This window comes from Bubalus bubalis, chromosome 2 (assembly GCF_019923935.1).
Source record: "Bubalus bubalis isolate 160015118507 breed Murrah chromosome 2, NDDB_SH_1, whole genome shotgun sequence".
Classification (NCBI taxonomy): Eukaryota; Metazoa; Chordata; class Mammalia; order Artiodactyla; family Bovidae; genus Bubalus; species Bubalus bubalis.
Window position 1 is genome coordinate 74,309,078 of NC_059158.1, and position 16,523 is coordinate 74,325,600.

The 16,523-nt window shown below is 41.8% G+C and overlaps 1 protein-coding gene and 1 long non-coding RNA gene across 3 annotated transcripts in view; one reads left to right on the top strand and one right to left on the bottom strand.

Annotated features, from left to right (window-relative positions):
• Positions 1–16,523, top strand: part of WIPF1 (WAS/WASL interacting protein family member 1) — a 129,945-nt gene that overhangs the window by 35,758 nt on the left and 77,664 nt on the right. Inside the window, exon 2 of one of the 2 annotated variants that reach the window (XM_044933579.2) lies at positions 13,609–13,676. The exons of the other annotated variant lie outside the window; for it this stretch is intronic. The gene's annotated coding sequence lies outside the window, so the exon portion shown is untranslated. The remainder of the gene's footprint in view (positions 1–13,608; positions 13,677–16,523) is intronic. 2 annotated transcript variants of the gene reach the window in all.
• On the bottom strand, positions 1,613–13,786 carry LOC102408931. Its single transcript, XR_328863.4, has 3 exons — positions 13,423–13,786; positions 9,356–9,458; positions 1,613–1,744 (listed from the first exon to the last, which is right to left on the bottom strand). It is a non-coding gene; the product is annotated as an uncharacterized LOC102408931 (long non-coding RNA).

Genomic DNA, 16,523 nt, shown 5'->3' on the forward strand with positions numbered 1-16,523 from the left:
CCTGCTGCTGCTGCTAAGTCACTTCAGTCATGTCTGACTCTGTGCAACCCCATAGACGGCAGCCCACCAGGCTCCCCCGTCCCTGGGATTCTCCAGGCAAGAACACTGGAGTGGGTTGCCATTTCCTTCTCCAATGCATGAAAGTGAAAAGTGAAAGTGAAGTCGCTCAGTCGTATCCGACTCTTAGCGCCCCTATGGACTGCAGCCTATGAGGCTCCTCCATCCATGGGATTTTCCAGGCAAGAGTACTGGAGTGGGTTGCCATTTCCTTCTCCAATGCATGAAAGTGAAAAGTGAAAGTGAAGTCGCTCAGTCGTATCCGACTCTTAGCGCCCCCATGGACTGCAGCCTACCAGGCTCCTCCATCCATGGGGTTTTCCAGGCAAGAGTACTGGAGTGGGGTGCCATTGCCTTCTGTTTGGCTTCCTATTTCTCTGTTAAAAATATTGTCAGGAGGTGTACTGCTTATGTTTAATCCTAGAAAGAAAACTGAGAGGCTAAGGAGTTTAATTCTTTTTTGAGAAGAGCAGTTGAGATGGTATTATGATTCAGTAAAAGTAAAAGATCCAAGAAGCGCAAGTACAGGAGATCATGGAAGGAGGGACAGAGGGAGTTTTTATGTCCAGTTTTGCCTTAAGATATATAAATTACTAGGCAGGTTAACTTAGAATTGGCACCAGCATTTTTCATTTTGAAGTTTTCATACTTTGTGCATACAGGGAGTAGACCGTTTATGAAGCTAGTGAACTGGACTGAGTATTCGCTCTTGTCTGTTGTTGGGAGGCAGTGATCTTTCATTCATTCAGTAAACCCCTGCAAGGTGCCAGACCCATTTCTCTCCGCCGACCCCCAGGTGGACTGCTAAGAGGGGCAAGGGAACCACTGGTCCAGGGGAGGGAGGGGGCAAGCCTCTACTGGGAGGGTCTGGAAGGAAGAGGCTGACCTTGAACCAAGGCCAAGATTGGCTTTGCAGGAGACAGAACACCTTTCTCTCATGTGCTTATTGCCTGAAGTGTCACTCTTTACTTCAGAGACATACTGAGACATGGAAAGTCATTTCTTTATTTCAGTACATATTGCTCCATGTTTTTTTTAAGACTGTGGCGGGGAGCATTTCATTAGGACATTTTCATGTGTTAAGATAGTTGTTCATCTCTCGGTGAGCCTAGCTGCTCCTCTTTTCCTTTAAAAGGAGCAGTAATGTTCCAAACTTCCTTTTAAAAGACATGACATGATCACAGGTACTGGGCCACAATGAAAGGGTTTTATTTTTTTTCAAAACTCTGTCTCAGATCTTTACTTCATCATTTGGTGTAAGGAGAACACGAGGGAAGGACACGCCAGAAGGCATGGTGGCTTATAACCAAGCCTTGGAGTCATGCAGCAGCCGAGTTTCTGAGCTGCCGTTGTCAGGACGAGGAACCACGGTGAGATCAAGACATCTGTGGTCCAGCAGAGTTCAGCGAAGTTTACAGTTGTGGCTAAGGTAGAAATTCCCTCTATTGGGAATTACTCTTGATCACTGGGGGTTGACTTCCACATGAAGCGGCCGGCTGCCATTTATGAGCCCTGGAATGTGAGTGACACGTGTTTTTGGAGACGGGTACTATACCCAGCATGGCATGCCAGTGACAACCATAGCTTCACAGCTTTCATCTCAAGAGGGATTGTACAGAATGGTGAGTGAAACGGCTGCCACTGTGTATTTATTTATTCTTTCTCTTTCAAGCGTAGAGTTGGATTTCTGTAAATAAAATATATCTGTTATTGCAACTTTGCAAACGAGAAACATAACCCCAAGATGTGTAAGTACACTGTTAGCACATTTGGTAGTGGATTCCTGGATTTTTTTTCCTTTACAATTTGGATTGCAACACAGTTTATCATTAATGACAGCCCAGGGTGGTGTTGGTGTTGCCTTGCTTTATTTGTTTTTATTTTTGTAACCTTAAATGCTTGTCTTTAATCAAGCTAAATGAATTATTTTTAACCTGAATTTATACATGTAGTGGTACATTTAGTAGCACACTACTGGTCACAACTTATCTGCCCCCTGCATATTTCTTATTGCTTAGGAAGGTTTTACACCTATTTACACCTCGTTACTAAAAATTTCAATGTATTTTAATTAATATTACAGTTCATGGTAGTCATTTTTTCAATAAAAAGGGAAGTATAATTTATTAAAACAAAAACTATAATCAGTTCATTGTGATATTCCATTAATTCCTATTCTGCCTCCACTTCCATCAATGTTATTAATGATCCACTGTGTCCTAAGGTTAAAATGCAGTTCATATAAGATGTTCAGGAAACATTTCAATAAACACACTACTGTTATTAGATAAAGAGATGTTCGATCATTGTTGTACATCAATTTGTGCTTGGAAGTTAATTAGTAGTTGCTATGTGGCTTTCAGTGCAGAGAGTATATCATTGAGAGATGTGCAACAGTAATTCAGCAAATGTCCCACCCTTTGCGACCCCATGAACTATAACCCACGGGGCTCCTCTGTCCATGGGGTTATCCAGGCAAGAATACTGGAGTGGGTTACCACTTCCTCCTCCAGGGGATCTTCCCGACCCAGGGATCAAACCCACGTCCCCTGCATCTCCTGCATTGGCAGGCAGATTCTTTACCACTGAGTCACCAGGGAAGCCCAGTTCAACAAACAGCACCTTGGTTTTTATTTTAGGTACTTCCCAAAGCACCAGCTTTATTTCTAGACAAAGAAAATAATAGATAATGGTATATACAATGTATTGTTATTCAGAATGACTGTAAATATTAATAAAATCTTGAGAGATGTTTATCATTTGAAAGGTTACTTCATTTATAGAATTATGTAATTCAGCCTGTCCGTAGCCACTTCAAAATCCAAATCATAATCCAGAAAATATGTGATAAACAGATGTGGTTGGCTTTGATGTTGCTCAGCTGGATATGACCCACACTTTAATTGTAACCTGAATAAATCCTGAGGCCCTACATGGTGCAGATCCTGCTTAGAGTCTCATTCACAGAAAACATCAGAAAGCCAGATAGCCTTGAAGAGTGACCTATCTGTTTCATTTAAGTTTTTCCCAAAGGCGTGGCTTCAAAGTGTTACACTTTGCACCACACAAACAGCTTCTTCAAAATCCTGTGTAGCCATCTGTTCCTCTCCCTACACTCATGGCCATTTCTAAACATCTCTTTCTCATCCCCATAGTTTTTCACTGGTTACGAAACCTTCATCATTAAAAAAAAAATTAATGGAGATATAATTCACAAACCATTTTCTTCATTTTTTGGTCAGACACAAATATATCCAACTCTTCTAAATTTAGAAGCATAAATGCTACTCCACTTCCAGGCTTCCTATTCTACTTCCTGGCTGGACTGTGCCTCTCTAGGATGACTGGAGGACCTATAACTCCACTGCCCCTGATTTCTGAAGATCTTTTATTTCCTGCTTACACCACACCCAGAGATAAAGCCCATTGCTTGACTCTGATTACATTTCTTATGAGAAGTATAAGATTTCCACCTACTAACAGTAATAGTAGCCATGATTTATGCACTGCACTGGCTAAGCTCTTTGAATGCATTGTCACACTCAGTACTCAGAAAGTTATCTCCATGTTACAGATGAGTAAACTGGGCCCCAAACAATAAAGTAATTCGCTGCAACTCGTAAGTAATGGATCTGGGATTTGAGCCCAGGTAGTTTGATTCCAGAATCCTTCCTTCTAGGAGTGACGTGAGCTTGTTTACCAGTTCTGCCCTATTCTGTATGCTGTTAAATGTGGAAGAGAGGGTTACATCTGAGTAGGAAGATTGTACAAATAGGCAATTAACTCTTCTCCTGCTCCTATGTTATAGATACGTGTAGGGAAAATACAAATCCTGAATTGGGGCTACAAATCTGCATAATACCCACTCATAATCTCTCCCAGTAATCTTGGTTCACTTTTGAATTTTAAGATTGCCTTGCATTCTTTTTTTCACTATTCCGCCTAAAAGAATGGAGCAACAAATGTATGAGAGGGTCTTGGTTCTCAATACTGTCTACCACCTCCGGAGTTCTGTATTTATAGGCTTCTTAAAACTCATCCTAGGTGAATGGCAAGGCTTTCTTTGTGTCCCTAGCCAGTCTTTTTACGAGTAAGGGAGTTTGCCATATCTTTTCAACGTTTTGATCAGTAACAAAGATGAGCGAGGGGCCTAGTTATTTGGAATTAAACTGCATGATATTGGAAAGGGCCAGTTGGTTTGTTGATATCAGGCCCTATAGTATGCCAAAGAATGACTCTTCAATTACATTACAAGGACATAATCAAATGAACCAGAGTGCAGTGCATCAGCAAGAGAACTTTTTCGACCTTTCTTCTTCTTTGTAGCTGTTCCTAGGACTCCAAAATGAGGTGCATGGTGTCTTTTTGCTTGATTGCTAATGAGGAAAGCCTTTGGCATGACATAATGCTCCAGAAGGCACTCAGGGTCAGTGTAGAAACAGTTGTTCTAGGTCCAGCTGAATTGTTTGACCTACATTGTAAAGCACTGACTACCAGGGGTGTACCTCGCTGCAGTTCCTCTCTGTACAACATGCATGTGGTGTGCTTGAGCTTAGCTTTCTCTGAGACAGAACTTTTGATGTAAGACTTCCCTGCTGGTCCAGTGGTGAAGATTCTACACTCTCAGTGCAGCGGGCATGAGTTCAATCTCTGGTCAGGGAGCTACAATGCCACATACCAACCAAAAAAAAAAAGTTTTGGTGTATATTGGAAATGACACTGGTCTTGCAGTCAGAAGCTTTGGGTTTAAATCCCAGTTCTATCACTTACTTACTTGTTTGAACAAATCCCTTCAACTCTTGGAATCCCTTAGTCTCCCCTTTTGTATTATGAGAATACTTAGAAAAGATTTGCTTCATAAAATTTTATGTGGCTAAATTAATATTTTAAATATGTTATGTTAGAACAGAAATGCTCTTTTAAGGTATTTAATCACTTCTTTGTGATTCAAACCAGGATCTCATTCCAGTAAATTGAGAGTTAATAATGGCAGGTCTTCAAACAGTTGTTTCACCTTATGCTTATTGCTTCCCTTCCACTGGGATTCTCCATAAAAAATAAAATATGGAATCTTAATGTTAACCTTTATTCAAACACATGCACAAATAGAAACACATACAAAGAATACCTGCTTAGGTATTTTATGGCCAGAATTTTCCCTATCACCCTTTCACCTACATCAAAGTTTTTAAAAAGTGGAAAACACCTCATTTTTAGGGGAAAAGGGGTGGATTCTTGTTGAATACTGAGTTTTTTTAACTAGACACTAAGAACCTGAGACTTCTAGCCTCCTGAGTAGGTCTAGCAACATTATTTCCTCAATTTGGATTTTTCATGTCTTTCAAGGATATGTTTATGTTCTTGTGGTCTTACTTTGGTGTTCTTACCTAAATCTAGATTAGATTTTCAGCTGATGGTGACTTCTAGTGATTGGAAGTGAGATAGCAGGAAGTTCACCTTGAGAGCCTCCCTTCTACAGATCTCCAAAGTGCCCGCATATCTGAGTCCAAAATTTGCACAAGCATTCCTCAGGATGTTCCTGGCTACATCCCAGCCACTAGGTTCTTGACTGCCCTTCTACCCACATTCATCCACATGATTTGTGAAAGCTATAGCCAGTTCTTGTTGGAAGCAGGGAGGGAAGTGAATGGAGACCTGGCCACATACTCTTTAGAAGAGTTTCTAATGCCTGTGTAGTGTCATTCCCATATACAAAAAATTTATTATTGTTATTGACATGAACCTACCATTAAATTTCCCAAAACAATGGCTTGACCTTACAGATTAACAGGGTCTTACTATGCAGTTCTCTGATGTTCACCAAGAAAGGTTACATATATTTTAACCTGTAGAAAAAAGTATAATAGGGAGGATTTCTAAACCATTAGATATTAAAATACACCTACAGAGCCAGGGGTGCTATAATAATATAAACCATAGTCAATCAGCAAAGATCACGAAAAAGGGAACAAAAAACCAATATAACAATATATATGATAAAATGGCAAGCATAAGATGAGCATACAATGGTGAATGTGATTCAGTCACATTTAAATCCCTCTATTAAAATAAGATTGATTAAAAAGATAATCTAGCTAAATGCTGTCTTTAGAAGTGTTTGTATACCAAAATTATACAGAAAGGCAGAAAATAAAGGGATAGGTTGATGAATTCTAACAAACAAAAATAGGAGTGTTATTATTAACTCTAAAAAGTGTAGGATTAAATATAAAAGAAATATTGAACAAAATATAAAACAAAAGATATTAAACAAGCTTCAATAACAATGAAACTGTAGGAACTGAACATTTAACACTGAATTAGATAAACCAAAACTTGTTAAAAAATACAAGCAAAATAATGCAAATTAAAAATATACATGAAATAAAAATTTAAAAATACAAATAAAGTTTTCCATAATCATAGTGGGAGACTTTAACAGAATACTTTCAGAATTTGATCAAGCAGATAAAATTAAGTAGGAACAAAAGATCTACATAACAGTTATTAACCTAACCCAACAAATAGGAAATATATGTAGTTTTTCAAAAGACCATGGATAATTTCAAGAATTGATGAAATACTACACCACAAAGCAACTTAAACTAACCAAAAAGTAGACATATAACAAAAACATAGCATTGAAAGTTACACAAGATGGCTGTTACCTCCACCTCTATCTGAGCACTTGAAACTGAGATATGATCCTTTTAAATAATTTTTGGATCAAAAAGGAAATCACTTCTGCAATTATAGACTATTTTAAAATTAACAATGTAGAGTACATTGAATTATGGGGCAAGAGAGTTCCAGAAAAACATCTATTTCTGCTTTATTGACTATGCCAAAGCCTTTGACTGTGTGGATCACAATCAACTGTGGAAAATTCTGAAAGAGATGGGAATACCAGACCACCTGACCTGCCTCTTGAGAAATCTGTATGCAGGTCAGGAAGCAACAGTTAGAGCTGGACATGGAACAACAGACTGGTTCCAAATAGGAAAAGGAGTATGTCAAGGCTGTATATTGTCACCCTGTTTATTTAACTTATAAGCAGAGTACATCATGAGAAACGCTGGACTGGAAGAAACACAAGCTGGAATCACGATTGCCGAGAGAAATATCAATAACCTCAGATATGCAGATGACACCACCCTTATGGCAGAAAGTGAAGAGGAACTAAAAAGCCTCTTGATGAAAGTGAAAGTGGAGAGTGAAAAAATTGGCTTAAAGCTCAACATTCAGAAAACGAAGATCATGGCATCCGGTCCCATTACTTTATGGGAAATAGATGGGGAAACAGTGGAAACAGTGTCAGACTTTATTTTTCTGGGCTCCAAAATCACTGCAGATGGTGACTGCAGCCATGAAATTAAAAGACGCTTACTCCTTGGAAGGAAAGTTATGACCAACCTAGATAGCATATTCAAAAGCAGAGACATTACTTTGCCAACAAAGGTTCGTCTAGTCAAGGCTATGGTTTTTCCTGTGGTCATGTATGGACGTGAGAGTTGGACTGTGAAGAAGGCTGAGTGCCGAAGAATTGAGGCTTTTGAACTGTGGTGTTGGAGAAGACTCTTGAGAGTCCCTTGGACTGCAAGGAGATCCAACCAGTCCATTCTGAAGGAGATCAGCCCTGGATGTTCTTTGGAAGGAATGATGCTAAAGCTGAAACTCCAGTACTTTGGCCACCTCATGCGAAGAGTTGACTCATTGGAAAAGACTCTGATGCTGGGAGGGATTGGGGGCAGGAGGAGAAGGGGACGACAGAGGATGAGATGGCTGGATGGCATCACTGACTCGATGGACGTGAGTCTCAGTGAACTCCGGGAGTTGGTGATGGACAGGGAGGCCTGGTGTGCTGCGATTCATGGGGTCGCAAAGAGTGGAACACGACTGAGCGACTGATCTGATCTGATCTGATACTAAAAATATAGTTAGATAAAAAGTTAAGCCTTTTATTTAAAGGACTGAAAAGCAATAAAATAAGTTTAAAATTTAAGAAGCTAATAACTGAAAAATAATAATGTAGTGGGGAGGGAAATTATGAAGCTTATTTACTTTTATTAGAAAAATTGTGATTTTTTTCCTAATAAAAAATTTGATTACCAGTAAGACAGAAGTGCAGAGTTAACAGGACAGTTGCTGGAATGAGGCAGAGTTAATGGGGTAAAAGACACTGTCCCAGGGCCTTCCCTGGTGGTCTAGTGGTCTGCCTTACAATGCAGGGGACACAGGTTCAATCTTTGGTTGGGGAACTAAGATCCCACATGCTGCATAATGTGGCCAAAACAAGCAAAAGACATTGTTTCTGTCCTCACTGTCACTTAGCTTTGGCTGAGATGAAAAGCATGTGCAAAAATTAATTAGAGAATAGAACTATATTCAGTAAAGTGCCCGTTTGTGAGTTATAGATGGTAAACCATCTACAGCAAAGAATAGCAGTCAGCTGAGTCTCCAGCTTCAAACTTATCAGTGGCCCCTGAGCAGTTATTTAGCCCCTCTAATTTGGCTACTTCTCTGTGAAGTGGGGATCACAGGATTGCTGTGAGAATTAAATCAAAGTACACTAGGCCCTCTCTATGCACCAGTGTGGAACCATGGATATACAGGGCTGACTTAAGGGACTTGAGCATCCTCGGATTTGTGGGGATGAGGTGGCTGGGGGGGTGGTCCTGGAACCAATCCCCTACAGATACCAAGGGACAACTGCATGTGGTAAGAGCTGCCTAAAAAGTCAGTGTGGCAACTCTTCCAACCTCTTCTGAATGCTAGTGAGATAACTAGGGCACCATCAGTATCTTAGTACATTTTACACATGTGTCTCAGATGGTAAAGAATCTGCCTGCCAGTGCAGGAGACCCGAGTTCAATCCCTGGGTCAGGAAGATCCCCTGGAGGAGGGCATGGCAACCCACTTCACTATTCTTGCCTGGAGCATTCCCATGGACAAAGGAGCCTAGCAGACTACAATTCATAGGGTCACAAAGAGTCAAACACAACTGAAATGACTTAGCATAGCACAGGACAGAAAATAGTATTTAGAGTATCCAAGTTCTGCCTGGATGAAAAGATTGGGCATTTTATCTGTGACTGAAATATGGCCATGGTGACTGGGTGAACAAGTTTCTGTCCATTAAAAGAAAAAAAAACTATAAAGCGTGACACTCCCAAAGCAGCAGCAGTTCGTGAGTTCCCAGCCACAGAGAACAGAATAGCCAGTTTTGCCATTCTGTAGCTGGGTGGCTTCCCTGAGTGGAGAGGTGGCACTAGGGAGGCCTTTCTGATCTGCTTCTGACCAGTAAGCGCGTTTAGTCCTCATCCACAGGCGTGAGACATCACTCCTGCGGCCACTTGCTGTCCCTGTTAGGCCCCTCAGGCATGATGAAGGAGTCCAAGGTCCTGAAAAAGTGACATGGTAGACATAAAAGGAGTCAGATATTAAATCCATAAAAAGTTGAATTTAACGCTTGATGGGAATTTGTGATTTGAGGTCAAGTTAGATTGTGTCTGGAAATAGGTAAAAATCTGTAGATGCTACACATCAAACCACTTTAGTCAAAGTATTTGTTCAGTGGGGGAAAGAAAAATCAGTGAAAGTAGTTAAATAATGTCTGTAGTCCAAATAACTAACTGCTATATTCCCTCCATTCCCAAGACACCATCAGCTGTAAGGTGTACCATTAAATTTATGACAGGTGAGGAGGTAGAGGCAAGGACATGGTATTAAATGTACACTTTGTCTCCAGAAATGTTAGAATATGAAAGAAAAAAAAAAACATGTGTCTTGGAATTAAGGAAATGCAGAATCTCACTCGGTTGGTGTTTTGGTATTTTCTTGCTGGTCGAAGATAGGACTAAGTTTATAAAAGCAATTTTTAAAATATTTACTAGAGACTTCCCTGGTGGTCCAGTGGTTAAGACTTTGCCTTCCCTAATGCACGGAGTGTGGGTCAGATACCTGCTTGAGGAGCTAAGGGTCCACATGCCTCGTGGCAAAAAAACCAAAATATAAAACAGAAGCAATATTGTGACAAATTCAATAAGGACTTTAAAAATGGTACATATAAAAAAAGTCTTCAAAAATTCAAAAAGCGTTTACTAATACACAGGATGGAACTAATGAAAATTGAAGGTACATGAAAGTTTTCTCAGGCCCATAGATTTATTTTCTTTCATTCATGTGTCAAGACAGTAAATGTCATGGACAGCTGGGGAAGAACTATATTTGATAAGCATGGAGTGTATCTTAGTGCCAGAAAATAATGAAATGCTCGAAAACAAAAACCAAGAAACAATATTGACAGGAGAATGTCAAAGGAACAAGGAGCCCACTGAAAGAGCTCCCACCAGCCAAAGGAAATTGATCTGAGCAACAAAGTTAGCAAAATGGTGTTGAATTATAACCCAAAGTATGAAATGAATATCTGTGAGACCATACTGATATAAAAAAATGACTGAAAATACATGGGGAGAAGTGATAAGTCTTCTGTGCAGAAAAATTCAAAATAATTTATATAGATACTCCACCCTTAAGCTTTTCTCTCCAAAGTGTAACAATAGAGAAGAGGGTGAGGAGCAACCTTCCATGGAGAATCATGACAAACATTGAGTTGGGTGATCAAGGCTGCGATCAACAGTGTGAAATTACGTTGACAGTAAATATTCATGATGTAATGTGATTAAAATGGCACATTACCTCTGTGGTCTTTCTCTAAACAACCCAATCACCCTGTCTGATGATGAGAAAAACATTAGACAGATCCCAATTGTGGAACCTTCTACAAAATACCTGACCAGTACTCCTCAGAACTGTCAAGGTCATCAAAATTAGGCAAAGTCTGAGAAACTGTCAGAGCTAAGAGGAACCTAAGTAAGCTTGATGACTAAACGTAATGTTGTATCCTGGATGGGATTTCTGCGACAGAAGAAGGACATGGGGAAAAATTAAGAAAACCCAAGATCATGGCATCCGGTTCCATCACTTTGTGGCAGATAGATGGGGAAACAGTGGAAACAGTGGCTGACTTTATTTTTCTGGGCTCCAAAATCACTGCAGATGGTGATTGCAGCTATGAAATTAAAAGACGTTTACTCCTTGGAAGGAAAGTTATGACCAACCTAGACAGCATATTAAAAAGCAGAGACATTACTTTGCCAACAAAGGTCCGTCTAGTCAAGGCTGTGGTTTTTCCAGTGGTCATGTATGGATGTGAGAGTTGGACTGTGAAGAAAGCTGAGCGCCTAAGAATTGATGTTTTTGAACTGTGGTGTTGGAAAAGACTCTTCAGAGTCCCTTGGACTGGAAGGAGATCCAACCAGTGCATCCTAAAGGAAATCAGTCCTGGGTGTTCATTGGAGGGACTGATACTGAAGCTGAAACTCCAATACTTTGGCTATCTCGTGCGGAGAGCTGACTCATTGGAAAAGACCCTGATGCTGGGAAAAATTGAGGGCAGGAGGAGAAGGGGACGACGGAGGATGAGATGGTTGGATGGCATCACTGACACAATGGACATGGGTTTGGGTGGACTCCGGAAGTTGCTGATGGACAGGGAGGCCTGGAGTGCTGTGGTTCATGGGGTTGCAAAGAGTTGTACACGACTGAGCGACTGAACTGAACTGAAATAACCTATGGTCCTTAGTTAATAATGTATCAGTTTTGGTTTCTTAATTTCTCTTTATCTATCATACTAAATGTAAGATTTTAATATCAGTGAGCTTGGGTACAGAATGAGAACCCGACTATCTTCTTGATTTTTCTGTAAATCTACAACTGCTCTAAAAGACAAAGTTGTTAAAATTCTTTTAATACCTAAACAGAAAAAACAAAAAGCATGGACAGGAAGCCAGGTTAGGGAATTTTAAGGGAAGTTATAATGTATTTTGTTGAGACCGTTGAAAATTCCACACGGAGCATGATTGAAGTAGAACATATGTAACTGCTTAGTTTAAAAAAGGGGAACTGGCAGCTTAGCCCAGAATGCGACACTTCTAAATATATTCAAGTCAATTCATTATTATTTATCATCCATGGAGTATTTTGCTTTTCCAAGACGGCCAAGTTTTACCATTATTCTTATTTTAAAGTGCTGGCTGAGCTTTTAGCCATGTTGACGCAGAGGCTAATCTAACTGTACAGTTCAGTCAGAAAACCAGCCATCAGCCGTCAGAATGGTAAGAACAGTTAAGTGTGTTTTCAAAGCCAGAAAGGCACTCATGTGGTGAGACTGCAGAGTTTCGTGTTATCCACAGTCCTGACTCCCAGGATCCATTTCCTCACTTGGTGTTCTCACATGGAAAACTTCTTTGGGGAATTACAGGGTCATATTTTCAAGACTTGGAACAGTAGGCTTGTCTACAGTTACCTTTTTAAAAAACAACTAAAAAGAAAAAAAAAATCCCTTTAAAAGCATTTTTTTTTTAAAAAAAGAATTACGCCAGGGTAGCCAAATAGAAACAGTCATTGGGGTTTCTGCACTGAGTCAGGTTGTATAAATTACAGACTATTTTCCCCTTGGTTCAAGACATTGTTTCACTTCCACACACCACTGCCTACATCCATAAATTCCAGCGTGTTGGCCCTCCAGAGAGCTCGAGGAATTATAAAAGGGGAGAGGAGGGGACTGACCACAAGCAGGCTAGAATGGCACCCTTGAGCTTCCTGCTTGGTCCTGCCTCAACTCTGCTCCAGGCCTCGCCCCTGCTGGGGGCACAGAAGGGCACTCTCCCTGGTGCTCTTGGCAGGCCAGCATCAGGGCCCCCCACAGCCAGGGCTCACATGCCACTAGGAACCCCATCCATCCCACAGGAAGATGAAGTCAACCCTTTCAGGAGAAACCAAAAGGCTGGCATATTTTGGAGACCAACAAGTGGGAAATGTGTACCAGTTATGTAGCCCTGGGAGACAGAGAGTACCGTGGCTTTGTTTGCTGAACCCAAAGTTAGGGCACACTGTCCGACAGCAGGACTAACTAGACTGGACGTGAACTTGAGACTGGCCCAGGATACTCAGGCTGAGTGGCCCTTGTGGCTGCGCGGTGCAGAAGAACGTGAGCCAGGCCCTGGGTGTGCTCGCCCGTGCTGGCGCCCTCCAGAGAGGATCCTGGGGACGCCCTGGGTGCAGCGCATGGCCGCCCTTCCTCAGCAGTCCCCAGGGCCGTGGCACTGGGCCCATCCTGGTGACAGGCCAGCGCCCAAGCTCCAGGCTCCACCGTGAGCTGGCTGCCCTTCCCAGGGGCCACCCTTCCCCAAGGTGGGACTACCCGGGGGGCCCAAGAGCCTCGTGGCATCAGAAGAGCCAGGAGCCCAGACACCAATGTTCCCTGCCTCCCCCACCCCACCCCCTTGCTTCTCTCCTCTTTACCTGAGCCCTGGGGATGTCTGGGGCCAGCTGGGGACCCCTGTGGGGACACAGCCATTTCTTGAGACACAGGGTTACCCCAGCGTGAAGTAGGCAGGGAGGCGATCTTATCACATGTCTCTGACCGCTCCTTGAACGAGTCAGAGAAGGTGCAGTGAGGAAGTCTAATGTCACATGCAACACTTACAGGAAGCCGACTGCAGGACAGCAGGGGAGCTCGAGAACTTGGCCGTTTTCAGCGGATTAGAACAACGCAGGTCAGTGCTCCTTCTTTCCCCCCCGAAAAATCTTTTTAGCCGCTCTAAGATACCTAACTGGTTCTCTTTCCTTAAACTGCCTTGAACGCTTTTTTTGCGACATGAAGAAATCGCTCCAGCTTTGAATGTAAGAGCCAGGGTGTAGCTGGTGGCCACGCGCTGTTAGAGGAACAAGCATCAAGCCCTTATTATGAAAATGAAATTGTCAGAACCTCTTGCTTCCCTGTTCAGAACCTCTGTGCCCTAAAAAACAAACCTTCACATGGTCCTTAAATTACTTACTTCATGGAATTTAGCTAAGCCTCTCATCAAGGTCACCTGTTAGCATAAACCAGGACACATCAGCTTGTGTTTGCAGGCAGTCTCAGGGTGTTCAAAGGGCAGTAGAAAATGCGGCAGTATTGTGTGGACAAACAGGCTACAAGACTATGCAAAAGTCTGTTGCTTTTATGCACTTTTTTCTTGTGGTGGAATGAATCTTTTGGCTTGTATTTCCTGTTAAAATTGCTTCTCATATCTTTATAAATTCTTAAGTTCCCTTTTAAATTTTTTATGCTCTCTTCCTTCCTACTTGTCTTCTACATTTGTTTTAAAAATTTCCTCCTTTTATTGAAAATGGAAGTAAAGGGGTGCAGGCAGTTTGAATGGGGGATGAGGAAGGCCCCTGCCTGCCCTGCCCCCACCCTGGGTTCTGAGAACACAGCTTGGAGCTGTCATGTTCTGGGTGTGCAGGAGCCATGAGGTCTGCCTGCCACCAGAGCTTTGTGTCTTCAGCCTGTTCTCCGGAGAGGAAGATCTGAGGTGTCTAGAGCAGAACCCGAGAGATGGTTGAAGCATTGGAAATTAGAGCCCAGATACAGCTAAATGGCCCAAGAGGATTCATCTCATGAGGGGCAGTTTAATAAGGAACTTTCAATAAAAGGCTCTTACACAATGGCCTGCCACTTTCAGACCCGAAGAAAAAAGGAAAATGTCTCAAATCTGAGTGACAGGAAGGAGGTCACTACCTTCTTGGATTCTTACTAAGCACTAGAACAGGTTAGCCAGCAATGAGTTTTTTTCCTGGACCATTTGAAAACAGACTAATCTTTCGTCGCTGTGTTCATGTGTTAATAGAGGTAGAGAGAGAAAAGCAGAGCAGAGCCCAGGTTTGGGAGCTTCCTGTTTCCTGTCTCCATCCCAGCCCAGAGGGTTCTACAAAGTGTGCTGAAAGAAAGAACAACAGTGGGGTGAGGGGTTAGCGGGCTCACGTGTTGTTTATATCCTAGTAATGCAAAATAACCAAAACTATGAGGCAAGAGAAAATTGTTGATGATATCCTCAGATTGCCACATTTTTTTCATTTTTTTGCTACTATGTTGTGCAAGAAGATGGTGAGGAAACTGACAGACTATGAGAGGATTGGAAGTTAGAGATCTCAGCCCTGGTGCTTTTGGAAACCTATACTGGCTCTGAGGGAGGCAGCCCATGTTTCCAGTCACGGGTAGGGGCTAGAGGGGAGATTGGACTTTCTTGGTATTGGAGTCCTTTGCACAAATAAATGCCTAGAGGAGCCACATGGAAGGGAACTGTGGTGGAGAGGTCTCTTGCATATGGCACCAGGCGCACCCCTGAACATCAGAAAGAGGCTTACATCTTCGTGGTAGCTGGACATGCCTAGAAGGAGCTCTTCTTTCAGTTTTGTTTTAATTTTTTAATTGGTCCTAGAGGTTTATTGTTCAGAGAGTTTTGTATTCTGCTAATCTGCTGCTCATAGCAGAAAAGGGTTTTTTATTTCTTTAAATGCTTTCCAGATGGACTTGACATCTTTTTTCGGAATGCGTCCTTCTGAAAGCTCTTTCCCTTTCTTCTTGGGGCATCTGTTCTCTGCCCATCCATTCCTCTAGCTTTCCACATTCCCCTTGTTCCTTTATGTTTGAGATGCAAGACAAGGTTTATAAAGTGTCGTTATTGTGCAAAGTCTCTGACCCCCAAACCTGAAAGTGGTTCTAAAAAAAAAAAAGAAGGAGGACTCAGAGGTGCAGAAGGTGCTAGATCCTGCTGGATGGTGGATAACACCTGGAATGTTAATTTCACATGTAATTCTTAGACAGGAAGTGCCGCCAGTTCAATGTGGAGGTCAAAAGTAGACACATAAATGGTCACCTTTTACCTGGAGTTGAAAAATGCTGAATTTTATGGGGAGGGACTACATGGGCATGTCACTGAATTCTCTAAATAAGAAGAGGAAGGGGCTGACTTCACAATCCCTCTTCTCCTGCACCCTGACATACAGGCAGGCCTCTTTTCCCCAGAATCTCAGATAATACAGGGTAACACTTCAGAATCAGCATCTACAGATATTGGAGTGGCTTGGGCTTCAGAGGAGTGAAAGGGTGAGATATACAAAATATTCATGCTAGTAGAGAAGAAGAAAATAATAAAACTGACGAGTGCAACCTTTACAGTTGAGTTCATCCTTGGCTGTCTTGCTGTGTTGACATCAGCAGGTCTGTAGGCCATCCATCTCTCTGGGCTTTCTCAGAGAAAAGTTCTGGGCATGGGAGAGGTATTGTTATCATCACTGCCATACTGGGAAATATTGGAAGCATAGATTTGGTTTTTTGACTGTGGTAACATACACATAAAATTTACCATCTTTAACTATTAAGTGTGTAGTTCAGTAGCATTAAATGTATTTACCTTGTTGTACAACTCATCTTCAGAACTTCTTCATTTTGAGAAATGGATACTCTGTAGCCATGAAACAACTCTCCATTTCCCCTCCCCCCAGCCCCTGGCACCCACATTCTACTTTCTGTTTCTATGAGTTTGACTACTCTAGATACTTAATATAAATGATACAAT